This window comes from Numida meleagris, chromosome 5, assembly GCF_002078875.1.
Source record: "Numida meleagris isolate 19003 breed g44 Domestic line chromosome 5, NumMel1.0, whole genome shotgun sequence".
NCBI classification, from domain to species: Eukaryota; Metazoa; Chordata; class Aves; order Galliformes; family Numididae; genus Numida; species Numida meleagris.
Genome location: NC_034413.1, coordinates 35609162 through 35609366, shown reverse-complemented (window position 1 = coordinate 35609366; position 205 = coordinate 35609162).

Sequence of the window (205 nt, the reverse complement as noted above, 5' to 3'; positions counted from 1 at the left end):
CCCCCACCCCTCCGCGCTCGCTCCGCCGCCCCCTACGTCTTTCTCCTCCGCCTGCCTCACGCTCACTCAGACCGCGCCCCTCGCGTTACCTCACCGCGCAGCCCACTGGCTGTCCCGCCCCGTACGCCTGGCGTGCGGGCCGCGCGGCACTCCGGGAAAGGTAGGCCGCGGCGCTGAGGCGAGGAGTGCCATCTCCTCCTGTCCG